General features: G+C 48.1%; 1 protein-coding gene across 2 annotated transcripts in view; it reads right to left on the reverse strand.

Annotated features, from left to right (window-relative positions):
* The window catches only part of LOC143816809 (retinol dehydrogenase 7-like), a 76880-nt gene that overhangs the window by 41198 nt on the left and 8510 nt on the right, over positions 1 to 27172 (reverse strand). The window lies entirely within an intron of this gene.

The following is a 27172-nucleotide window of genomic DNA, read 5'->3' on the forward strand; positions in this document are numbered from 1 at the left end:
CATTTTATCTCTAAAGGTCATACTATATCACAACTTAGGTTCCAGGTCCTGGAACATATTCCAGTACCCAGACGGGGGGGGGCGATAGGATCCACCTCCTGAAGAAAAGGGAGGCGTTCTGGATCCACGAGTTGCAGACCCTGGCCCCAAGGGGCTTAAACAGGGACTATGATCCCTTAGCCTTTACATAGTGGTATTGTTATAGCTATCCGAAATGCTATTTAGGGTTCTGTAACTTGTACTCTGTTATTTATGGTCATAGATTTGATGTTGTATACTAATATACCTGTCTCTCTTCACAGAGTCGTCTGTATTGATTTCTCAACATGCAAGTCACCTCCTGATCCCTCCTCTCCTTTGGACTCTCCCATCCTCTGTTCCTTACCCGACTGCATATTGATTTCCCAATATCTGTATAGTATGTTGTCATAATTAGTCATCATGTGGGTTAAGATTGTCTTTCTCCGTAGTATAACACATATCCTCATCCCAATACATCACTTTAGCTATTGTATCATGTGATCGCTCTCCTAAGCCGATCACCATGACTACAATACTCATTACACACAAACAGGAAGTTCGCGTCAGGCCCAGTGACGCACTTCCGGTTACGATGTATCCCCACACTACAATTCCCATAATCCCTCACCAGCAGCGGTCATGTGACCGCCTGGACTGCAGGATTCCACTACCACAGGGCGGACCCTTCACCTTACTAACTGGATATGTAATTTCCGGTTTGGCGGTATCGATGCTCCCGCCCTGTCACTACTTAAATCTGACACACTGGCCCTTGTGCACTCAACCAGCGGCGGACACCGCGTTGATGCACGCCATCTACCCATAACATACTGGTAAGTTCTACCTCACTTCCCTGCTACTGACATCGATTATCGCTTACACTCTGCTATATTGCAGGAGCCGGGGCCACAGTGGCACCTCATTTGACAGGACTCACAAGGAGACCTTAAGTAATAGGTGAGCCATTTTGAGTAGATACTTCTTCTCTTGATATATACCTCCTGTATAGTGCCATGTGTTAATCCAACACCACTTAGATGAATATGACACTATTTATACATCTCCCTTAGATTCTGTGCCATTGCACTAACTACCATCTGCCAATATATACAACACGTATATCTGTTATGGTGAGGAACACACTGCTACAGGGTAAGATATTTAGTTCATCCACATTTTTTTATCCCTATGATTATGATTCCAACCGTATACGTATTTTTGTTACAGCTAACATATTGGAGATTATCCCATTCTTTAATACCACGGTGCAATTACCTATTGTGGCTACCTTAGGTGAGAATCTCCAGTCTCTTCTCTTCCTGTTAGCTCCTTTGTTACAGGCTAATTCTCCCTATTATGATTAGCTCCTCCCACATGACTGTATGTTGTGTTTCAGCTTCCATTCGTACCACAACATTGGAGAACTATATGTTCACACCCTACTTACCTGGTCAGTACACCATATATGTACCTCACCTATATATTACACACTTTATCACACAATTACTATTTTTACCTTAGGGAAATCGCCTTTTTCTAGAGGTCCATTCCATTCCAATACATAGGACCTAGACTCTATCCGTTACATCAGCCAAGCAGTCGGGTATGTAAAAATACTACTCTACCCTTCCCCTATCTCTCTTGCCCTCCAACCTGACACATATCACAATATTGTTGTGAGATTTTTCTTTTTTTGATCTCTTTGTTAGATTATATTTTGTGTTTATGTACTTATTATTGTTTTGTTATACTTTATAATGCAGTCTACTGAGAAAGGTCTCATTATCTTGACCGAAACGTTTATGCTGGACTGCTATCCAAGTCATAAATATTTAATTTCTAAAATCATCACTATACACAAGTTGAGTGCCAAGTTATTTACTTTCTATATTTCCACAGTCACTCTTGACAACCCATCGGCATTTGCGTTTTCAGTAGCAGAGCGATAATGGATGGTAAAGTCGAACTTGGCTAGGCGAGCCACCCACCGTTGTTCCAAGGCCCCCAATTTAGCATTCTCAAGGTGGGCCAGGGGATTATTGTCTGTTTGAACTTGAACCTTGGTACCTGTCAGGAAGCCTGCAAACTTTTCTGTCATGGCCCACACCAGGGCCAGGAGCTCTAACAGGAAGGAGCTGTAATTGTGAGGGTTTCTTTCGCTGTCTCGCAGGGACCTGCTAGCATACCCGATGACTCTCTCATGTCCATCCTGTATCTGAGAAAGTACTGCACCGAGTCCATGAAGGCTACCATCTGTGTACAACAGGAATGGTTGATCAAAGTCTGCATAGGCCACAATCGGGGCTGAGGTAAGGGCATTCTTTATAGCCTGGAAGGCCTCATCTTGTCCCTGTGCCCAGGGGATGCGCTGGGTCTTCGGCACTCCAGCGGTCCCCCTCAACAACTCATTAAGAGGACCCGCCACCTTTGCGAAGTCTTTAACAAACTGGCGGTAGTACCCAGAGAGTCCCAGGAAGGCCTGGAGTTCTCTCACTGTTCGAGGGACTGGCCACTTCTGGATAGCAGCCACTTTTTCTGGCGAGGGTAGAACTCCATCTTGTGACACTATGTGGCCCAGGTACTCAATCTCTCTCTTGAAGAGGTGCCACTTCTTTGGCTTCACCTTCAGGTTATGAGCCCGCAGTCTTCCAAGTACCTGTCCAAGCCGGGCAAGGTATTCTTCGAATGAGGCCGAAAACACTTTTCCATCAGCCGTTGAAATGTGCCTGGAGCATTGGAGAGCCCAAAAGGCATGCGGGTAAACTCGAACAGCCCCATAGGGAGGATGAAGGCGGATTTCTCTTTGTCTTTCTCTGCCACGGCTACTTGCCAGTATCCACTTGCTAGGTCCAGGGTGGAGAAGTACTTGGCTTTCCCCAACGCTGTCACGGATTCCTCGAAGCAGGGCAACGGATACGAGTCTTGAACAGTGCAGGCATTGAGTTTCCTGTAATCTACACAGAACCGGATGGTCCCATTCTTTTTCTTGACGAGCACCACCGGGGCTGCCCAAGGACTCTGACTACTCTGCACCACTCCTGAATCCAGCATCTGCCTCAGTAATGTTTTCACCTCTTGATACATCTTGGGTTGGATCTGCCGGTATCATTCTCGAATTGGGCGAGCTTCCCCAGTCGGTATCTCATGCGTGATGGCTTCAGTACAGCCGAAATCTTCGGCGTGACAGGTGAATGCGGCCTGATTTTCCCACAGCGTAGTTTCTATTGCCCAGAGCCTTCACATCCACTTCCATTTGATCAAGGATGACCCGTCCACTCCACTCCGGGGATGGTGTCTCTTCGTCCCCTGCAGCAACTGCTAGGGTCCACCCCGCAGCTTCTTTAGGTGATAAAGATTCAGACATCTCCTTCTGACTCACCACTTCACCCTTATGTAGGTACACCAGGGCCAAATCTGTCCCTCGTGGCAAGGTGACCTCCCCGGGGCCCACATTCAAAGTTCTTATGGGGACATGTCCTCGCTGGACCACAGCTATCGTATGAGCTATCATGACTTCTTGGTCCACTCCTCCGCATACCACAGGCTGAACAATCACTTCCAACCCATCAAGGTTGTGGTGAGTCCCTACTGGAAGGTATACTATAGTTTCTCACTCGGGAGGTAGGATTACAGGTTCTTTGCCAGGGGCCCAGATGACCCCTACCGTCTGATAAGATGGCACAATCTTCTGCGTTCCACTGATGTGGATCAGTCGTTGAAGGGCTTCTTGAGTAGGCTTATGTGTAGTAGCCTTCTTCCAATATCCAGGTCCCCGTTTGGTAAACTTAATCTGATCGAGTTCACGTAGGATATTCATTCCCAGTACTACAGGCACATCTTCCTTGATAGGCTCAGGGACTAGCAGGATCCCTTTTCTCCCAACTCCTTGCCCACAGATTCGAATATTCATCCACACGTCCCCTGTGACCGGGATCGGTTGTTGGTTGGCAGCAAACAACCGGATCAATGTCTCATTTTCTGGCTTGGCCAGGTCCTAGAAATGCTGCTTGAAATACGCTTCTGGCATCGCAGTCACTTGTGACCCGTTATCTATCAGGCAATCCACTAGAACTCCTCCGAATTCAGCACATAGGATGGGGCTCCCAGCAATCAAGTGTTCGTTATGATATGGAGTGGCCTCTTTTCTCACCTCCCCCGCAGAGTGCCGCACTACTGCGGGGGTTGGTAGTTTAACGGCGGCTTCCGCTGGCCTTGAGTATAGTTCCGACAGTCTCTGGCTGTCAGGACTCTGAACATTTTTTACCTTTTGTGCATTACTGCCCTTTTCCAAGATGGTGCGTTGGTCTCATGTGCACTGTGTCTTCCTGCTATAAAACTCCACCCCAGCCTTCAGTCTGGGCTAGAGTATTCTGCCTTGCATCCAGCTCCTGACCTCTGATTACTCCCTGGCTATACACCTGCTCCTGTGAACCTGTGTGGCGATCCTGCTACTCTGCTCTGAGTTCCTGCTGCATACACAAGTTTCCAGTAATCCTCCTTCATCTGCTGCTCGTGTTTACTTCATCTGCATTTGCTGGACATGTAAGCTGCTTCTGCTCTGCAATAACCTGAGACTATTAACCAGGCCTCCCTGGTTGAGCTAAGATTTGATTTGAACTGCCTTATAAGCATATCTATCTGTGTTTGGACTAAGACAAGTATTTATTCGTGTCAAGTTTCCTCAAGAATAATTGTGCTTCAAAGACTTTCTGCTTGATTGCATTTCCCTCTGAAGTCTCCTATAGACTGCTAAGCTGCGTTTATTATTTGCACCAAGTGTTGTGGACTTGAGTTTCTCTCTGCACCTGTTTGAATCACCGTGTGATAATATAGACTTTACCACTTATAAAACTGTGTCCTGTAGTTGTCTTGTTCCACGCAAAGAGTCTCCTGAGTTATCCCCTATAATTATTACAGGATACTCTAGCCATAAAAAAAAGGAGACTGCTGGAACAATGACTGCAGAAAGCAGATTAGAGCATGTGTTTTCCATAATTAGATCATTGCAGAAAGATGTGGAAGGTCTGCAAAAGAAGTTTGGAAGCTTTGAACACAATCAACAAGTGTTTGGACAAGCTTTGCAGGACTTAAGCAATCGCATGGCAGCCCAGGAAAACAAACTTACTGGCATAGAGTCCCAGTATGGACGGGCTTTTCAGGACATAAGCATGCAAATAGCTGCACAAGTGACTATATCCTCTGAGCAACCGCCACCAGCTAGCCCACCTAAGTTGCCCCCATTCAAATTTAATGGTGATCGTGACAAATTTTGTGGCTTTGTGAATCAATGTATGCTATATTTTGATGTGCATGCTGACCGTTTCCTACTGATAGATCCAAAGTATTGTGTGTAATAATGCTACTGACCTCACGAGCGCTCGCCTGGGCGAACCCGATGATTGAGTCTCGTGATCCATGGTTAAATAACTTGGATGATTTCTTGGCCGCTATGGCATTAATGTTTGATGACCCTAATCGCCGTGCAACCGCTGAATCTGCTTTGTTGTCTTTACGCCAGGCTATACGTTCTGTTATTGAGTATGCCACTGAATTCAGGAGATTAGCGGTAGATACCAATTGGGACAATTATGCACAGTTGCCTATTTTTAAAAGGGGTCTGTCTAGTATTGTAAAAGATGAACTAGCCAGCTCTGAGTCACCACAAGAGGTAGAGACATTTATACAGCATTGTGTTTTCATAGACATTCGCCTTACTGAGCGTAGGCAGGAGAAATTTGCTGCATATAACCATGTTTCTAACTTTTCCCTTCCTTCCAAAGAGCCTGCAGGTAAAACCTCTCGGGAGGTGGAGGAGGTGCCCATGCAAATTGATTCCATTCAGAGGCGCGAGATAAATGAGCGCCGGGAGCATCGCCTTCGTGAAAGTCTATGTTTCTACTGTGGCCAGTCTGACACTTCTTGATCAATTGTCCTAAGTGTCCTAGACGGCCTAACAAGGTGCTAGCAGCAATAGGGGAGTATGACAACTGTGATGATGAATCTGACATCTCTGAATGTAGCCTGCCTTTAAAAGCTGTATTCCATTCACTTTCTATGACTTCACCCCCCCAAGGAGCTGAAGGAAAAGAACTCTCACTGTTCTCTCCCTATTAAGATCCTGTGTTCAGGACAGTGGATTTCCAGTGCAGCTATGATTGACTCTGGTGCAGGTGACAATTTCATGGATATCACATTTGCCAAGGAACATCGTATTGAAATTCAGCAAAGAGCCTCTCCAATTATCATGGAAACAGTGGATGGGTCACCTTTAATCTCTGGGCCTGTGGATCAGGAGACCGTACCCCTTGAAATTTTGTTGGAGCCTAATCATCAGAAGCAACTTTCATTCTTGCTAATTTCTTCTCCTCATTTTCCTGTGATTTTAGGCATTCCTTGGTTGCATTCTCAGAACCCAATTATCAACTGGGAGACCAAGGAGATTATCTTCCCAACAAGGAGCAACTCAGCGCTAACAGAAGCTGTCCCTGAGTCCACGGCTATGGAACCACATGTACAGGTATTTTCTTTACCTCCAGCATATAAAGAGTTCTCTGACATCTGTGACAAGAAGAATGCAGATCAGCTTCCTCCACAGGCATTATGACTGTCCCATTAAGTTGCTTCCTGGGGCAGCTATTCCCTTTGGTAATGTATACCCTTTGGCGGCACCTGAGCTTCAAGCCTTAAAGGAGTATATTGATGAAAATCTGGCCAAAGGTTGCATACGTCCTTCTTCCTCACCAGCAGGGGCACCTATCTTTTTTGTAAAGAAGAAGGATGGGACCCTGAGACCCTGTGTTGACTATCGGGAACTCAATAAGGTAACCGTACGAAACCGTTACCCTTTGCCTCTGATTCCCAAATTACTGGAAAGAGTCCGCCATGCTAAGGTGTTCTCTAAACTGGATCTTCGTGGGGCTTATAATTTGGTTCGTATTCGTCCAGGGGATGAGTGGAAGACAGCATTCAGATGCCGGTATGGACACTTTGAATCTCTTGTGATGCCCTTCGGGCTTTGTAACGCCCCTGCAACATTTCAACACCTTGCTAAAGACATTTTCAGAGATTTGCTGGACCAGTTTGTAGTGATCTATTTGGACAATATACTAATCTTTTCTGACTCTCTACAGGAACATGAAGAACATGTCAAAACTATTTTAAGACGTTTGAAAGAGAACCATCTGTATATTAAGTCGGAGAAATGCGAGTTCCATTGTTCTGAGATACAGTTCTTAGGTTATATCATCTCTCCCCAGGGGCTGAACATGGAATCTGGTAAGATTCAGGCTATCCTTGACTGGCCGGTACCCAAGAATGTTAAGGAGGTCCAACGTTTTATTGGTTTTGCAAATTTCTACAGATGCTTCATTCAAAATTTTTGTGATGTTTTCCGTCCCTTTACTTCCTTGACAAAGAAGGAAAAGCCCTTTAAGTGGTCATCACAGGCTCAAGAAGCTTTTGATCGGCTTAAGATCTGTTTCACATCAGCACCGCTGTTGATACACCCAGATCCAACACATCCTTTCAATGTGGAGGTGGACGCTTCTGATAATGCTTTGGGGGCTATTCTCTCCCAAAGAACTGGAGAGAAGGGTCTGCTACATCCTTGTGCTTTCTTTTCCCGTAGACTAACCTCAGCAGAGAAGAATTATGACGTGATAGACAAGGAATTGCTGGTTATTATTGCGGCTTTCAAAGAATGGAGGCATCATCTGCAAGGAGCTGCACAACAGATCATAGTGCTAACTGACCATCGCAATTTAGAGTTCCTTAGATCTGCTAGATGTATTTCTCCTCGTCAGGCTCGTTGGAACTTATTTTTAAATCAATTTAACTTTGTTATCTCATACCGTCCAGGTTCTCGTAATGGGAAGGCTGATGCTTTATCCTGAATCCATGCTGCGGATTCCGTACCTGGAGCCCCGTCCAAGACCATTCTATCTGATGCCAATTTCATCGGAGTTATCCACTATCAGGACTTGTAGAATGAGTGCAGGGAGGCCTATGAAGGTGATGTATTTCTGGCCAACCCACTTGTGGATATTAATCTTGTCATTAAGGTTGGCATGTAGTTCAGAGATCGACGTATCTACGTCCCTGAGGTCGTCCGTCTGCAGATCCTCAAGTTGGTACATGACTCCAAGTTAGCTGGTCACAGGGGGGTACAGAAGTCACAAGAGTTCCTGAGCCGATTCTTCTGGTGGCCATCTTGCCTGAAGGATACCAAGGACTATGTTCTCTCTTGCGAGGTATGTGCCCGTTACAAGACTCCTCATGTGGCACATACGGGTCTTCTACAACCATTACCTGTTCCGTCCCGCCCTTGGGGGTCTATATCAATGGACTTTATTGTGGAGCTGCCTACATTGGGGGGCATGAATACAATCATGGTGGTAGTTGACTAAAGCTGCTCATTTTGTTCCGTGCACCGGCCTCCCCTCAGCTAAAGATACAGTGAACTTGGTTATACAGAATGTCTTTCGGTTGCATGGGGTTCCAGATGAGATCATCTCTGAGTGTGGAGTACAGTTCACTTCAAGACTCTGGAAGGGGTTTTGCTCTGCACACAATATTAATGTCTGTCTCTCTTCTGCTTACCATCCCCAGACAAATGGTCAGACTGAGCGTACCAACCAGACGTTGGAACAATATCTAAGATGCTATGTCAGCCATGTCCAGGATGATTGGTTGGAGTTGCTGCCGTTAGCCGAATTTTCATATAATAATTCTCAGAGTGCCTCCACTAAATTTACACCTTTCTTTGCCAATCTGGGTTATCATTCGTGTATTTTACCTAGGCCTCCAATTAATTCTACGGTTCCGGCAGTGGAGGAAAGGCTGACTGCGATGAGACAAAATCTGCAGCTTCTGAAGGAATCCCTGACCACAGCTCAAGAACGTTATAAGAGATCGGCTGATAGATTCCGTAAACCTGCACCCATGTTCAAGGTAGGAGATTCCGTGTGGTTATCAACTAAGAATCTGAAGTTAAACGTTCCTTCACAAAAACTTGGACAGAAATTCATTGGCCCTTTCAAGATCAACGGTATTGTGAGCTCTGTGGCCTGCCGGCTGAAGCTGCCTAGGACAATGAAGGTACACCCAGTTTTTCATGTATCTTTACTAAAGCCTGTATCTCCTAATACTTTCCAGGGACGTGTTGTGCCACCTCTGCAGCCTGTGGTGATTTATGGGCAAGAACAATTTGTGGTGGAGAAAATTATTGATTCCAGGATTTGCAGGAATCGGCTCCAATATCTGATAAGATGGCAGGAATATCCCCATGAGGAAGACTCTTGGGAACCTGTGGAAAACATCAATGCCCAACAGAAGATTTCTCGTTTTCATCAGATCGAGTTCACGTAGGATATTCATTCCCAGTACTACAGGCACATCTTCCTTGATAGGCTTAGGGACTAGCAGGATCCCTTTTCTCCCAACTTCTTGCCCACAGATTTGAATATTCATCCAAACGACCCCTGTGACAGGGATCGGTTGTTGGTTGGCAGCAAACAACCGGATCAATATCTCTTATTCTGGTATGGCCAGGTCCTGGAAATGCTGCTTGAAATACGCTTCTGGCATCGTTGTCACTTGTGACCCGGTATCTATCAGGCAATCCACTAGAACTCCTTCGAATTCAGCACGTAGGATGGGGCTCCCAGCAATCAAGTGTTCGTTATGATATGGAGCGGCCTCTTTTCTCGCCTCCCCGCAGAGTGCCGCACTACTGCGGGGGTTGGTAGTTTAACGGCGGCTTCCGCTGGCCTTGAGTATAGTTCCGACAGTCTCTGGCTGTCAGGACTCTGAACATTTTTTACCTTTTGTGCATTACTGCCCTTTTCCAAGATGGCGTCTTTGGTCTCATGTGCACTGTGTCTTCCTGCTATAAAGCTCCACCCCAGCCTTCAGTCTGGGCTAGAGTATTCTGCCTTGCATCCAGCTCCTGACCTCTGATTACTCCCTGGCTATACACCTGCTCCTGTGAACCTGTGTGGTGATCCTGCTACTCTGCTCTGAGTTCCTGCTGCATACACAAGTTTCCAGTAATCCTCCTTCATCTGCTTCTCGTGTTTACTTCATCTGCATTTGCTGGACATGTAAGCTGCTTCTGCTCTGCAATAACCTGAGACTATTAACCAGGCCTCCCTGGTTGAGCTAAGATATGATTTGAACTGCCTTATAAGCATATCTATCTGTGTTTGGACTAAGACAAGGATTTATTCATGTCAAGTTTCCTCAAGAATAATTGTGCTTCATAGACTTTCTGCTTGATTGCATTTCCCTCTGAAGTTTCCTATAAACTGCTAAGCTGCGTTTATTATTTGCACCAAGTGTTGTGGACTTGAGTTTCTCTCTGCACCTGTTTGAATCACCGTGTGATAATATAGACTTTACCACTTATAAAACTGTGTCCTGTAGTTGTCTTGTTCCACGCAAAGAGTCTCCTGAGTTATCCCCTATAATTATTACACTGGCAAGGTGCCCCCGTCCTCCACATTCCCAGCATTGGATGCCTCCTCCTCGCCGGGGGGTACTTCGAGCCTGTCCTCGTGCCTCCGATGTCTGATGGGAGGGGCTTGCTCCCACTGATCCCTTATCAGTCGTGCTGAAGAATGGTTGCATGAGTACGGTGGGTCAGTGTGATGTATTGTACAAAGTCTGTTTAGAGTCTTGTGCTTGGGTGCGAGGAAGACACAGTAGACACAGGTTTAGTTATGACTTGCTTGTATTACTGCATACAAGTATACCACAGGAAAAAAGGCTTTACACAATTGCAGGTACACAGGCAGGAGACATGGCAGATGACACGGCAGGTCAGAGTAAATGTTAAGTTCAACATGAAGCACAAACTGGTTCAGAGTTTCTCTCTGTGTTACTTCCCTTGCAAATGTAGATTAGCATGCAGCAGAGTTCCAGTGTCCACAAGTGTCCCAGAGATTCACCGTAGAAGATGGAAAGAATACTAAGTCCAGGACTTCCAGGAGCAGGTCACAGGCTGACTGCAGACATGATTCAGAAGCACTGATGGAACAGCTGAGGCTGCTTATAAAGGCAAGAGACAGAGAACAGGGCAGAAACATAGAAGCTAGAAACTCCATACTGACTCAGGGCAAAGTAGCTACAACAGGACAAAGCAAAAATGGCGATGGAAAAGTTAGGTTTCAATAATAGAAAACAACAGCAAATATAGCAAAAATACTGAGAACCTTACATTACTCCCCCCTTAGGGACAGCCTCTGGATGACCTCAGACCAGGCTTGTCTGGGTACCTCTGATGGATCTGGCGGAGTAAGCGAGGAGCATTAATGTTATTAACCGGTTCCCATGAGTTATCCTCAACTGGGTAACCCTGCCATTTAATCAGATATTGTAGCCGATTCCTATATAATCTGGAATCCAGAATCTTCTCGACCACAAATTCCTCCTGACCATCAATCAGCACCGGATCAGGATGGGGAGAAGAACGTCCAGGAAACATATTGGGTACTGCTGCCTTTAGTAAGGAAACGTGACAGACAGGGTGAATTTTCATAGTTCCGGGCAGTTGAAGACGACAAGCAACGGCACTTACAATCCTACTGATCTTATAGAGTCCAATGTACTTGTGTCCCAATTTGGATGATGGGATTCTCAATTTAAGGTTTTCAGTTGATAGCCAGAGCAAGTCTCCTACCTTAAAAGCTGGTGCAGGTTTACGAAACTTATCTGCTGCTCTTTTATACCTTTCCTCAGCCAATTGCATATTTTCCTTTAGAAGATCAATATTGCGTTGTAAAGACATGATTCTTTCAGCCACAGCTGGCAACGGCATATCTATGGGAAATTGAGGCAGAATGTTAGGATGATAACCTAGATTGGCATAAAAAGGAGACTGCTTAGTGAAAGCGCTCTGAGAGTTATTATAGGAGAACTCGGCCAGTGGAAGTAAATCCACCCAATCATCCTGTAGATGGCAGATAAAGCAGCGGAGATACTGCTCCAGGGTCTGATTAGTCCGTTCTGTTTGTCCATTAGTCTGGGGATGAAAAGCAGAAGAAAGGTTTACTTTAATGTCCAATGCGGCACAAAAATTCTGCCAAAACCTTGAAGTGAATTGCACTCCTCGATCAGAAATGACCTCATCTGGTACTCCATGCAAGCGAAACACATTTTGAATCATTAAATCTGATGTTTGTTTAGCAGTGGGTAAGCCGACGCAGGGAATAAAATGAGCCGCTTTTGTTAACCGATCCACAACCACTAGAATGGTGTTTTTCCCTTGCGAGGTTGGCAACTCCACAATGAAATCCATGGAAATGGATCCCCATGGACTTGAAGGGGTGGGTAGGAGTCGCAATAGACCCATTGGCGAGGAACGTGGTGTCTTGCATCTCGCACAAACTTCACATGAAGTGACATAGTTTAGAACGTCCTTTCTGAACGTGGGCCACCAAAAGAAACGTGAAAGAAATTCCTGTGTCTTTAGAACTCCTCTATGGCCTGCTATCTTAGAATCGTGGATGAGTTGCATTACTCTTAATCTGACCGTTTCAGGTATATACAGGCGTTGCCCCTGAAACCACACACCACTCTTATAAACAAGACTTACGTCTCTAGGAGGTTGTGCCAGCAAAGAATCCGCATGGTATGCTTCCTTGATGTCCTTGAGTAGGTCTTGATTATGAATCACTCCCAGGAATCTAGAATCAGGAAGAATAGTCTTAGGAGGAGTAGGTGGTTGGGTCTCTGTTGAATGGATCCTAGAGAGTGCATCAGCCTTTCCATTGTGCGATCCGGGCCTATAAGAGATTATGAAATTAAATTGGTTTAGGAAAAGATTCCAACGAGCCTGGTGAGGAGTCAGTAAAGAATAATAATAACGGTCCTCTGAGCGCTGGAAATGAGAACAAAACAAGGATTTTAGTGTTGAACCACAACGTGTTTCAACGGTTAAACTGTCTTCATCAGGTGGCGAGGAGTCAGGCACTTAGCCGACCATATAAATTCAAGGTTGCGGTGGTCAGTTAGGACGACTATTTGCTGTGCAGCTCCCTGAAGAAAGTGTCTCCATTCTTTGAATGCAGCAATAATAGCTAGCAATTCTCTATTGCCTACATCATAGTTCCTCTCAGCCGCAGATAACCGCTGGGAAAAGAAAGCACAGGGATGCAGGACATTCTTCTCACCTGTTCTCTAAGAGAGTATAGCTCCGATGGCACAGTCTGAGGCATCCACTTCTATTATATAGGCAAGTTCAGGGTTGGGATGCACTAGGATAGGAGCTGTGGTAAATATATCCTTCAGACTGGAAAATGCTTCTTGAGCTTGAGGGGTCCAAGTGAAGCTAGACACTTTCTGAGTAAGTTGTGTGATAGGTGATACTACCTCAGAAAAATTCCTAATAAAACGCCTGTAGAAGTTGGCAAACCCGATGAAGCACTGCACTTCCTTCACATTCTTAGGAACTGGCCAATTCTTGATGGCTTGGGTCTTGCTTCCATCCATACTGATTCCTTGAGTAGACATTACATACCCCAGAAATTGAACTTCGGTCTGATGGAATTCACACTTCTCTAGTTTAATGTAAAGATGGTTTTGTCTTAGGCGTTCTAAGACCATTTTCACGTGTCCATGATGTTCCTCTGTGGAGTTAGAAAAAAACAGAATATCATCCAGATAAATCACCACGAATGTATCCAAAAGATCCCTGAAGATGTCATTCACCAAGTGTTGGAAAGTGGCTGGGGCGTTACACAGACCGAAAAGCATAACTAGATATTCAAAGTGTCCGTAGCGTGACCTGAATGCAGTCTTCCATTTATCCCCAGGTCTAATACGGACCAAATTATAGGCCCCACGGAGATGCAGTTTAGAAAAAATCTTGGCATGCCGTTGGAGCTCCCCCACTGCCGCAGGGCCGAAGGGTACCCGGTACCGGGCCTCTCTGTCTCGGTTCTGGGATTGTCACGGTGGCTAGACCCGGTCCGTGACCCTGCTGAGGGGCGTCCAGTGAAAGTGTAGAGTGATGATGGTGTGGTGCAGGTCACGATGAATAAGGAGGGCACCAGGTTGCAGTCTCTTTACCTCTTTACTGAAGGTCTCGAGGTACTCAATCCAGAGCACTGTTAACAGGGCTGTCTGAGACTGGCCGGTCCGAAGGCACATCCGGAGTTCCCTTAACAGGTGGGAATCAGTGTCTTCCTTCTAGCGCCTGTGTGTTGTAGTCCTTCCCTGCTGAGCACCCCGGGATAGTCCTCACAACTTCTGTGTCTGTCTCTGATGTTCGTTCTCTCCGTCCCCCAGATGATATGGTTAGGACGCACCCGTATGACGGGGTAGGCCTGGAGTTCTTCCGGGACCCTAGAGTCGCCCCTCTCCCACAGCTGCCTCCGTTGTCTGCTTAGGTGTTTAAGTGAGACAGCCAACCTATAATTGGCTGTCCTGCCATGGTTTGAAGTAATGCTTAGAGTCTCTTACTTGCTCGGCGTTCCGGCCACCGACTGTTTGCGCCTCAGAAGGATGTTGCCTCGATCTTACAGCACGACTCCTTCTGGTCCTATCGCCTCTTTGCTGTATTCCCGTTTCTCACTTCTTGTCCTTTCTTAGGAATCTGCCAGGATCCATCCCTGACAGGTTCTCTCTCTAGCTCTTCCCAGTTACTTCTCTCTGTCTTCCTGTCCAACCCCCAGTTTTACCAGAGTGTGAGGAGTGGCCTGCTAGATAGAACCACTCCCCTGGTGGCCGGAGTGTGAAGTGTAGTGTGTGTGATACCTGGTCAGGTGAACTCCTTTAGTGCAATCAGACGTAACATCACTCCCCTTAGTGGCAGAGCGACATTACTGCAATGACCAGGACTCTGGGGCGCTGCACTCCCCCCGGTTAAATACAGTACTCCCGGACTGGGAAAATAAGACCAACAATACATGTTAACAGAAAACACACAAAATTTTGAAATATCATAAACAATTAAACATAACAGTGCTTCCCTTTTATGGGAGGTGAGAACTCTTGAACGTTGCGAAAGTTAGGTCATGCACAGTTTATGACTCTCAGTTCAGTGGTTGAAACAGCGGGGACCCCGGGTAAACAAAGGGGTCCCCTTTTAGAAGTGTTTGGAGCAATTCACTGTCCATTACTCCGTTGTTCATTTTAAAACCTGTAACAAAAGATATGCACACAAACATTTTCAACTAAATAGTAGCCCTCATTAATACCTCCAAGTTTTGTAGCGAAGGGGAGTTTGATTCTTGGTGCTGCGTGTAGACCTTCGCAGCGCAGGGGTTGCTATTGGCCTAACAGGGCCCACTATGCTTGCTACCACTGGTGTAGTGCACTGTCTTCTAGCTACGCTTCTAGTGAGTCTGGGTAGCACTGGCAGGCTGCAGCTCTCAGAGCTGCTGCTACCAACAGTGGGTACGGCAGGTTCGCCAATAGCAGAGGGAGGACTTGCCGGCTCAACGGTTGGCATGGCATCTTCGGGCGGGATCTGCTGAGATTGCGGGCCTGGACGTTCTGGCACCACCGTTAGTTCTAGTGGGTTTGGTTGACGGAACGTTAGGACAGGTACCACGATGGCCTGATTCATCTGAGTCCAGGACTGGGGAAAATCGCCAAGAACAGTGTGTATCATCTTCTCTTCTACAGATGGGGAGGTTCTTGGATCTGTTTCCCTCTCTCTCAACTTATCAGGGCATACTTTAAGGTGGTCTCTGGATATTGCCGTTGAGGTTTCTCCCCCATCTTTGCTGATGAGACAGACTTTAGTATTGTTGAAATCGGACGGTAGGATGGTATACGGTTCCGCTTCCCATTGGTCGTCAAGCTTGTGTAGCCTTCTCTTCCGCTTGAGCACTTGCTCACCAGGTGGCAAGGGAATCGCAGGAGCATGCTGGTTGTAGTCCCTTTCCTGTTTTTGCCTGGCCTGAGCGAGGCTTCTTTCCACGCACTTCTGTACCTTGTGGTACCTTTGCTGCCTCTCTATATCCCAATAGACATCTGGCGAGGTATCTTCGGGGGTTAGGACCCCCATGTCCAGATCAACGGGTAACTTGCTAGACCTTCCTCGCATCAGGTACGCTGGAGTGCAGTTGGTGGAATTTACTGGGATGTGATTGTATATATCCACCAAGTCAGGCAACTTTGTTGGCCACAGGTTCCGTTCCTCTACGGGCAAGGTCTTCAGTAAGTCGATCACCACTTGGTTCATCTTTTCGCACATCCCGTTGGTTTGGGGATGGTACGGTGTGGTTCTGATCTTCTTACACCCGTACAGATGGCAGAACTCTTGGGACACTTCTGCTTCGAATGCTGGTCCCTGATCGGTCAGTATCTTCTCCGGTCAGTATCTTCTCCGGGTAGCCATGGGGCCTACAAAAGTACTGCTGGAAGGCCTTGGCGGCCGTCCTGGCCGTTAGGTCCTTGACAGGTACAACCACCAAAAATCTGGAGTAGTGATCTACGATGGTAAGAGTGTAGATATAGCCTGACCGGCTAGGTGTCAGCTTCACATGATCCAGCGCGACCAGTTCGAGCGGCCGTTTGGTGATGATGGGCTGCAAGGGAGCCCGTTGGCTGTCACGGTCCTTCCTGCGTAGGCTACATGAACCGCACTCCCGACACCACTTCTCAATGGCTCTCTTCATGCCAATCCAATTGAACCTCCCTCGGAGTAGCCTCTCCAGCTTCCTCCATCCGAAGTGTCTGGCTCCATTGTGGTAGGCTCCCAGAACCATTTGCGCATCTCGCCTTGGCACCACTATCTGCCATACCAGTTCATGAGTACGTGGGTCGATGCTCCTCCGGCACAGCTTGCCATCATGGATAAACAGTTTGCTTCTCCCCTTCCACAGCTGTCGTGTCTCCTGTGGATCATCTGGGCCGGGATGCAACCCTGCCTGCGTCAAGAGCTCTTTCACCCGACGGACCGCGGAGTCACCATCCTGGGTCTCCGCCCATCTGTGATGGGGCAGGGGATTCAGCGTGGCATCCTGTTGGTTCTTGTGCCCGTTCTTCACATGATGGGAGTACTGAGCGGCTTTGGGGCGGTGGAATGCAGGCAGCTCTACCTCTTCAAGTGCCTCCGGGTCCTCCCCCATTTTTGGCAAATTGGGCATTCGGGACAAGGCATCGGCATTTGCATTCTTGCGTCCTGCCCGGTACTTCATGGTGAAGTCGTAGTTGGACAGCCAGGCCATCCACCGCTGTTCCAAGGCCCCGAGTTTGGCTGTATCCAAGTGCGTCAGTGGATTGTTATCCATGAAGATGGTGAATTTCGCCGAGGCCAGGTAGTGTTTGAACCTCTCTGTCACTGCCCAGATGATGGCAAGGAGTTCCAGCTTAAAGGAACTGTAGTTGTCAGGGTTCCTTTCCGTGGGACGAAGCTTCCTGCTGGCGTAAGCGATTACCCTCTCCTTGCCTTTCTGGACCTGGGACAGCACGGCCCCCAATCCTACATTGCTGGCATCCGTATACAGCACAAAAGGTTGGTCATATTCAGGGTAGGCCAGTACCTCTTCTCCCGTCAGTGCCGACTTCAAGCAAGTGAAGGACCTTTCCAGCCCCTCGTTCCAATCAAATGGGGTGTTCTTCCCCTTGGTCTTCTTTGATTGGCCCACCAACAGGTCTTGCAAGGGCGCGGCCTTCTTGGTGAAGTCTTTAATGAACCTCCGGTAATGGCCTACCAGCCCAAGGAACTGCCGGACTTCGTGGAGGTTGCTGGGCTTCGGCCAGTCTTGGATCACCGTGACCTTGTCGGGGTCTGGGGCTACTCCTTCAGGGCTCACCACATCGCCCAGGTACTGCACTTTGGGTTTCAGCAGATGACATTTGGACGGTTTCACCTTTAAGCCAAAGTTGGACAGGGCTTCAAACACCTCAGCCAGGTGCTTCAGATGGTCTTCGTAGGTCTTAGAGAAGACAATGACATCATCCAAATACAGCAGTACGGTTTCAAAGTTCTTGTGCCCCAGACAGCACTCCATCATCCTCTGGAACATCCCCGGGGCATTGCACAATCCGAAGGGCATGTAGTTGAATTCGCAGAGACCCATCGGTGTCGTGAAGGCCGTCTTCTCTTTGTCCGCCTCCGCCACGGGAACCTGCCAGTACCCACTGGTGAGATCTAAGGTAGAGAAGTAGTTAGCAGATTTTAAGGCAGCCAGAGTCTCCTCTATCCTGGGCAGTGGGTATGCATCCTTATGTGTAATGCGATTCAACTGCCTGTAATCAACGCACATCCTCATTGTGCCATCTTTCTTTTTAACAAGGACTAATGGAGCTGCCCAGGGGCTACGACTGTCTCTCACCACCCCAGCCTCCTTCATTTCTCGCAACATGTCCTTGGCACACTGGTAATGAGCTGGGGGTACAGGGCGGTATTTCTCTTTTATGGGCCGGTGGTCTCCCGTGGGGATATGATGTTGGATCCCTTTCACCTATCCAAAATCTAAGGGGTGTTTGCTAAATACCCACTCGTACTCGTGAACCACCCTGTAGGCCCCCTGTTTCTGATGGGATGGGGTGGAGTCAGTGCCCACATGCAATTCCTGACACCAATCTTTCGAGTGCCCTGCCGAACCGTTGTCCTCCGCCAGGTTAGACGGGACCAAGGGTCCAGGTGTCTGTATCACACTATTATTGACAGCAAACAGTTTGGCAAGCGTGGCATACTTGGTGAGGTGGACCTCTTCCTCCCCACAATTAAAGACATGTACGGGCACCCTCCCCTGGCAGACGTCGACCACCCCCTGGCTGTTAGGAGAGTAGGCCTATTGTCTGAATATACGGGTTCTACCAGGGCCTGGTAGTCCTTACCCCTGAGGCCTATGGCTGCCCGACACCATATTAACATCTCACTCCTGGGGGGTATCGCGATAGGGTTTGAATCACGCACAGTGACACGACCAATTTCATCACCAGTCAGCTCTACCAGCTGTCTCTGCATCAGACCTCTGATTTCTTTTTGCAGGGCGCGTTGTTCACTGTAGCCAGCGGTTTCTGCTACCTATTGTAACAAGACAATAACTTCTGCAAGACAATTTTCTATAACATTGGTACCGATAGTCATCATGGGATTACATTCACGGCGGTCAATATCAACAATTACAATCCCTTGGGCCTTCAATTCCACCCGCCCCACCTTGATGGTGACCTCTTTATACCCCACTTGTGGCAATGGCTGACCATTACTGGCTATTATGGTGAAATCGTCATCGGGGCCACGAGTAATATCGGTGTCCTCCCAATACCGTTTATAAAGCACGTAAGGCATAGTTGTCACCTGAGAACCGGTGTCCAGCAGAGTGTTCATGGGGATATCGTCGATCACAACAGGAAGAACTGGTCGCCCTCCAACGTATTTGGCTCTCCAATGCTGCGGGCCTGATCGTCCTACTCCTGGGGGTTGGCCCTTTGCCCCAGGGGTTGCTCGTTTAAAGGACAGTAAATTGCAAGGTGGCCCACCTGGTGACAGCGGCGGCAGATAGGTCGTCCGTCCCGATGGAAGCGATCGTCGTCCCGGCCTCTGGTCGGTGGAGTCCTCCTCTGTCGCATCCAGGGGACATCCTCTGGTCTGGAGGCCAGCTGGATCTTCTCCTTGGGGGCCTCCTGTAGGGACTGTACCGTCTGGGCTAGGGCAGCAACGCTCTTGGTCAGCTCCTGCATCTGGAGGCGGAGTCCTGCAGGGGAGTCGTCCTCTAGGCTCTGGGCATCGGCCTCGGCGGTGACTGGGGCATCCGACGCCACCTCCTGGTGGTATGTGAGAGCGGGACGCCTGGGTGGCATTGCACGGCTGGGCTGTCGCTCCTGCAGCGCCTGGATAGCTTTATCCTTGAATTGCGCAAAAGTCAAGTCTGGATTTTGCATGGCCAGGAAGTGCAATTGGCCCCTTTGGTGACTGCACAGGAGCCCCTCAATGAACCGCTCTTTCAGGAGTTTATCCTCATCCTGCATGCTGCCGAGGTCACTCTGCTTAATAACCCGCAGCGCCTCCTGGAGATTAAGGGCATAGTCCCGTAAGCTATCCTGCGGTCTCTGTTTGCATCCATAGAAAGTCAATTTAATTTCTGTAGCAGTACGGGTATCGAAGGTGGCTTTAAGCTTTGCAAAAACCTGCTGTGCAGTTCCCTTATCCGCGCAGGGCCAGGACTTCACTTCTCTCAGAGCCGCCCCAAAGAGTTGGCTGATTATCATATGAACCTTCTGAGGCTCTGTCAGGGGATAGAACTCGAGCAGGCTGCATATCCCTTCTTTAAAGTCAGTTAATGTATGCGACTCCCCGGAGTATCGCGGGAGCCAGGCCGCTCCGGGCAGGTACGGCATAGAGAAGGGCATTATGGCCTTTTGGAGTAGCGGCAGTGTCTGGCTGGCTGATGGGGGCAGCGGGTTCTGTGGCAACCGGTGGTGGTATTAGGGCCGCGGCTACGTCCGCTGCGGGGACCGGAGCTGCTCCCGTGTCCACGGCTGTGACCGCCGCCCCCGCTCCTCCCGACTCAGACATGGCGGTCCCTTCCTCCCACTAACCTGCTGGAGGTCGGAGTTCCTCTTCCGGGGTTGGCACTTTACCGCGCTTTCTCGTTCCGTGCTACTTTTGACTGGTTCCGCCCACGAAGCTAAGGCTCCTCCCTCCGTGCGCGGCAATGGCGAATTGTGGCGGGAACTCTTGGCAGCAATAGCAATGCACAGACTTTGCAATAAGTCACAGTCCAAGCACAATAAATCACAGTTCCAAGGCACACATGACCTGATTCTTCAGGCTTAAAGGGGTTGTCCACTACTTTCAATTATCCCCCCAATGTATCCCCCCGGGGCCCCTGATGAATTGTGTAAATACTTTGCATTGCCTTTTTCCCCTGTGAGCGGCGCTATGCTGGTGGCTGAGTCCGGGTCACGTGACCCCCAGGCTGCAGCCACCGCTAATTTCCGCCGACGTCATGTCAATTTCCAGACTCTGGAAATTGACGTGATGTCAGTAACAGGCGTGTCCCAGCCGCACAGTCAGCAGTCACTCAAGAGTGACTGGGCTGTGGGCGGGACTGTGGGCTGCCTGTGCTGTGCTGGGGGCGGGCGGGGCTTTGCTGGGGGCTGTGCACTGCAGGTGTCTGGTGCTGGGATCTGCTTGCTGAGATGTGCTGCGGCGGTGGCTGATCCCGTGGCTGCGGCCGGTGCCACGGCGGCGGCCGGTCCCGCGGCGGCTGGTGCGTCGGCGGCCGCTGGTGTGTTGACGGCCGGCCCCGCCGTGGTGGCCGGTGCCGTGGCGGCGGCTGCAGCCGGTGCTGAAGGTGGCTGTGCGGCGGTGGTGGCGGCGACGTTGTCTCTGCGTGCAGGCATGTCCGATGGGACTACAAGTCCCATCGGGCTCTGCCTGCTACAGTGACAGTGAGTGACACATTAGCCAATGATGGGACAGTAGTAGTCCCATCATCCGGCTAATGTGTTGAATGTAAAAAAAAAAAAAAGGAAAAAAAAAAAAACACATATACAGTACATACATACATAGAACACATACAGGACATGCGCCATGCGACGACATGCGCCATGCGACGACATGCGCCATGTGACGACATGCTGCATGCGACGACATGCGCCATGCGACGACATGCTGCATGCGACGACATGCGCCATGCGACGACATGCGCCATGCGACGACATGCTGCATGCGACGACATGCTGCATGCGACGACATGCGGCATGCGACGACATGCGGCATGCGACGACATGCACATACAGTACATACATACAGTACATACATACATACAGACATACAGTACATACATACATACATACATTACATACAGTACATACATATAGACATACAGTACATAAAACATAGAGTACATACTCACCATCACTTGTCACTTTGATCCCCGAAGCCATTGTCATCTGTAAAAAATATTAAAATAATAAACAAACACTATACTCCCTGATCCGCAGAAATCCAATTAAAACGAGTGTCCCACGACGATCTCCCGTGGAGAGCAGGAGCATCAGCTGACGCAACCACTCACCAGGGGCACCAGGAACACAATGAGGGGAGGAAGGTATCCTTCCACAATGTATTCCCCACAATGTATTCCTACGCCCCTGTGAGAAAATAGTCCCTAGTCTCACTTTATGGCATGCTGTATGAGAAAGTTCCCACGCAGCTTTTTGCCATAAAGTGAGACCAGTGAACTTTAGTAACCTCAGTGATACACTGCAGGAGCCATTGCCTCCTGTCAGTGTGTCACTGAGGGTCCTATAGAGCGGTGACATCAACCCTAACCCTAACCGTAAACGTGACAGAAATACGTGGCACTTTAATACGTGACACTGAAATACGTGGCACTTACATATGTGGCACTTAAATACGTGGCACTGAAATACGTGGCACTGAAATACGTGGTACTGAAATACGTGGCACTTAAATCCGTGGCACTGAAATATGTGGCACTGAAATACGTGGCACGTGGCACTGAAATACGTGGCACTTAAATCCGTGGCACTGAAATACGTGTCACGTGGTACTTAAATACGTGGCACTTACATACATGGCACTTACATACGTGGCACTTACATACGTGGCACGTGGCACTTACATACGTGGCACTTATATACGTGGCACGTGGCACTTACATATGTGGCACTTATATACGTGGCACTTATATACGTGGCACTGAAATACGTGGCACTGAAATATCGTGGCACTATGACTGTCAGAAAATGTTCATTAAACGGCTAGGGGTGAGGTTAGGGGTAGGGTTAGGGTTTGGATCCCTTTATCACCCTGATGGTGGTGGGTGGTGTTTCAGTGTTTTTTTCTGTTTTTTTTCTATAAAAACGCATGCGTTTTTAACGCAAACAAACGCATGTGCTTAAAAACACATGAGTTTACATAGACAGCAATGCATTTTTTTGCCGCAAATAAACGCATGCGTTTTTTTTCGGCAAAAAAACGCCGCTAAAAATTACTACAGGTTGCATTTCTGCAAATGAACGCGCGCATACAAAAACGCATGCGTTGCCGAAAACGCATCAAAACGCATGCGAAAAAACGCATGCGTATTTAATGTTAAGTATAGGAAAAAAACGCATGAATTTTTAGCGCTAAAACGCAGCGTCCAAAAACGCAAGTGTGAAACCAGCCTCAGTGCCGGAATTGGCGCATCTTACAGATGCGCCATTTCTGGGGTGGCTGCGGACTGGTATTTGTAGCAGGGGGGGACCAATATCCATGGCCCCTCTCTAGGCTATGAATATCAGCCCGCAGCTGTCTGCGTAGCCTTTCTGGCTATAAAATATAGGGGGACCCCACGTCATTTTTTTGGGGGGGTCCCCCTATTTTAATAGCCAGTAAAGGCTACGCAGACAGCTGCGGGCTGATATTCATAGCAGGCTACAAATATTGGCCCCCGGCCTTCGGCTTTCCCCCTCTTGCGCAGAAAATAGCGCGGGAGCCCACGCCATTTTTTTTCAGTTTTTTATTAAATTAAACGCTCATTAAGGCCTGTTTCACACTTGCGTCGCCACGGGTCCATCGCTATGCGTTGGGCCGACGTACTGACGCATGTTGTGAAATTTGTGCACGTCGTGGGCAGCGGATGCAGTTTTTCAACGCATCCGCTGCCCATTCTGAAGTCCGGGGAGGAGGGGGCAGAGTTTTGGCCGCGCATGCACGGTAGAAAATGGCAGACGCGACGGACGTGCCAATGGTCCGCCAAAACACGACGCATCCGTTGCACGATGGACGCGACGTGTGGCCATCCGTCGCGATCCTTCACTAATACACGTCTATGGGTAAAAAACGCATCCTGCGAGCACATTTGCAGGATCCGTTTTTTTCCCAAAAAGACGGATTGCGGAAAACGCAAGTGTGAAAGTAGCCTTATAGAAACATCGGCCTTTCTATTATATATCTATGGATATATCTATCTATAGATATATTTATCTATAGATATATCTATAGATACATAGATGTATCTATCCATATATTTGACTGCTTTCACACATCAGGTTTTTGCGGTGAGGCACAATCTGGCGAGTTTTGAAAAAAAGGATCCATTTTTTCCGTCGGATCCGTTTTTTTCTCATAGAGTTTCATCCGTTTTTTGCCGGATCCGTCAAAAAAGCTGTTTCCGCCGGATGGAAAACACATACAGAGGAACGTTTTTTCTGTCCGGCGAAAAAATGCACAGCGACGGATCCGGCAAAAAAACGTATGAAACTGAGCTGTGAAATGATGAATCCGGCCTTGGAATCCGTTTTTTCATGCATGTTTCCATTCAAATCATGCACATTTTCCGTTTATTTACTTATTTCCAAAAACGGCATTAAAACCGTGCGTAAACCGCACCAAAAAAAGCATCAAAACTGCACCAAAAACTGCATCAAAACTGCACCAAAAACTGCATCAAAACCTGGTGCAGTTTTGCAGTTTTGGTGCGGTTTTGATACAGTTTTTGGTGCAGTTTTGATGCAGTTCTTGGTGTGGTTTTGGTGCGGCTTTTTCCGCAGCATGTGCACAACAAGTCTGCGGCTCCCATATACTTACATTGGTTGTACACTACACTGCGGATTTGATGCAATTCAGTGCAGCAAAAAATGCTGCGGATCTGCAATCAGATCCGCAACGGGTGCACAGCCTTAGCATTTAGTGAACCTAGCCAAAAAGCCAAGCAAAAAACAAGTGTGGGATTGCACTTTTTTGCAATTTCATTGCACTTTGAATTTTTTTCACATTTTCTGCTACACGACATGGTAAAATTAATGGTGTCGTTCAAAAGTAGAACTTGTCACGCAAAAGATCACATGGCCATATTGACGGAAAAATTATGGCTCTGGAAAGAAGGGGAGCGATAAATGAAAACAAAAAAGCTCCAGGGGGTGAAGGGGTTTAGAAACATGGATATGGACATAGATATATAGATATATCTGTATCTATCTATCTATCTATCTATCTATCTATCTATCCATCTATCTGTGTGTAATGGAGTGTGGGTTGGACAAATGTAAAAGAGGAGGTTGGACAGAAATGACATCACAAATCTTTCTGAAGCTAGAGGAGGGAGAGGAGGGAGGGGTTGGGGTGTGTTTTGGAGTGGGTGTGGTAGGTTCGTGCTTAGTAGCAGTGCAATGCATCATGGAACTTGTAGTATTAGAGCACAGTAACTCAGGAGAAAGGAAGTTGTCGATTAACCCCATGAGAGCTGAATCCAGCACTAAAGATGTGCTGCTACAGCATGATAAAAGGTAATATTGCTAAAATAAACACAGTAGATGTTTTCAGTGGCCCATAATAGCAAGATTTATGAAAAAAAAAAAAGGTTATAGTAGTGGACAACTTCTTTAAGTAGATCCTGTACGTGACGCCAAGTTGGAGCGCCCCCACTGCCACAGGGCCAAAGGGTACCCGGTACCAGGCCTCTCTGTCTCGGTTCTGGGATTGTCACGGTGGCTAGACCCGGTCCGTGACCCTGCTGAGGGGCATCCAGTGAAAGTGTAGAGTGATGATGCTGTGGTGCAGGTCGTGATGAATAACGAGGGCACCAGGCTGCAGTCTCTTTACCTCTTTACTGAAGGTCTCGAGGTACTCAATCCAGAGCACTGTTAACAGGGCTGTCTGAGACCGGCCGGTCCGAAGGCACATCCGGAGTTCCCTTAATAGGTGGGAATCAGTGTCTTCCTTCTAGCGCCTGTGTGTTGTAGTCCTTCCCTGCTGAGCACCCCGGGATAGTCCTCACAACTTCTGTGTCTGTCTCTGTTCATTCTCTCCGTCCCCCAGATGATATGGTTAGGACGCACCCATATGACGGGGTAGGCCTGGAGTTCTTCCGGGACCCTGGAGTCGCCCCTCTCCCACAGCTGCCTCCGTTGTCTGCTTAGGTGTTTAAGTGAGACAGCCAACCTATAATTGGCTGTCCTGCCATGGTTTGAAGTAATGCTTAGAGTCTCTTACTTGCTCGGCGTTCCGGCCACCGACTGTTTGCGCCTCAGAAGGATGTTGCCTCGATCTTACAGCACGACTCCTTCTAGTCCTATCGCCTCTTTGCTGTATTCCCATTTCTCACTTCTTGTCCTTTCTTAGGAATCTGCCAGGATCCATCCCTGACAGGTCCTCTCTCTAGCTCTTCCCAGTTACTTCTCTCTGTCTTCCTGTCCAACCCCCAGTTTTACCAGAGTGTGAGGAGTGGCCTGCTAGATAGAACCACTCCCCTGGTGGCCGGAGTGTGAAGTGTAGTGTGTGTGATACCTGGTCAGGTGAACTCCTTTAGTGCAATCAGACGTAACATCAGTCCCCTTAGTGGCAGAGCGACATTACTGCAACGACCAGGACTCTGGGGCGCTGCACCGTACTCTCTCCAATAACTCAGGAATTAATGGCAATGGATAACGGTTTCTAATAGTAACCTTATTGAGTTCCCGATAATCTATGCAGTGTCTAAGAGATCCATCTTTTTTCTTCACAAAGAAGATGGGTGTACCTGCAGGAGATGAAGAGTGGCGTATGAAGCCCTTGGCTAGATTTTCGTCAATATAGTCCTTCAACGCCTTTAGTTCGGGCCCTGCCAGAGGGTAGATCTTACCAAAGGGTATTTCTGCTCCGGGCAATAACTCAATTGGACAATCGTATGGACAATGAGGGGGAAGCTGGTCAGCGTTCCTTTTGTCACATACATCCGCATACTCCTGGTATATAGCTGGTAGTTCAGAGACTGATGTGGATCTCTTAGGAACCGAACAAGCTGAAACTTCTGGACCCTTCTGTTTCTCTGGAAAATGCAGCTTCTTGGTCTCCCAGTTAATTGTAGGGTTCTGAGCCTGCAGCCATGGTAGCCCTAGAATAATGGGGAAGTGGGGAGAAGAGATGAGCATAAAAGACAGCCTCTCCTGATGATTCTTACCCATAAGGACCTTCAAAGGTTCTGTTTCCTGATCCACTGGTCCAGAGGTTAGCAGGGAACCATCCACAGTCTCCATCTGTAAAGGAGTAGCCTTCTTCACTGAATGTATCCCATGTTTCTGGGCAAAGGAGATGTCCATAAAATTACCGCTTGCCCCTGAGTCAATCATACCAGAGCTAGACACCCAGATCGAGTCAACCCAGAGCTTGATGGAAAGAAAGCAATGAGACTTGTTATACAGCTCAGCTGAGACACTGCTGAGGAAACCTGAAAAACTGCCGCATTTACACAGT

The sequence above is a fragment of the Ranitomeya variabilis genome, chromosome 3, assembly GCF_051348905.1.
Source record: "Ranitomeya variabilis isolate aRanVar5 chromosome 3, aRanVar5.hap1, whole genome shotgun sequence".
Classification (NCBI taxonomy): Eukaryota; Metazoa; Chordata; class Amphibia; order Anura; family Dendrobatidae; genus Ranitomeya; species Ranitomeya variabilis.